The sequence below is a fragment of the Myotis davidii genome, unplaced genomic scaffold, assembly GCF_000327345.1.
Source record: "Myotis davidii unplaced genomic scaffold, ASM32734v1 scaffold1622, whole genome shotgun sequence".
In the NCBI taxonomy this organism is placed as follows: Eukaryota; Metazoa; Chordata; class Mammalia; order Chiroptera; family Vespertilionidae; genus Myotis; species Myotis davidii.
The window spans coordinates 530,887-531,210 of NW_006293535.1; positions in this window are offsets into that span (position 1 = coordinate 530,887).

Sequence of the window (324 nt, forward strand, 5' to 3'; positions counted from 1 at the left end):
GCCCGCCCCCCACGCTGGGGATGGAGCCCGCCCCCCGGGCCTGTGCCCTGACCGGGACTCGGACCCTGACCTCCTGGTTCAGAGGCTGACGCCCAACCACTGAGCCACACAGCCCGGCTGTTCTGCCTATTTTTTTAAATAATATTTTATTGATTTTTTACAGCGAGGAAGGGAGAGGGATACAGAGTTAGAAACATCAATGAGAGAGAAACATCGATCAGCCGCCTCCTGCACACCCCCCACTGGGGATGTGCCCGCAACCCAGGTCCATGCCCTTGGCCGGAATCGAACCCGGGACCCTTCAGTCCGCAGGCTGACGCTCTA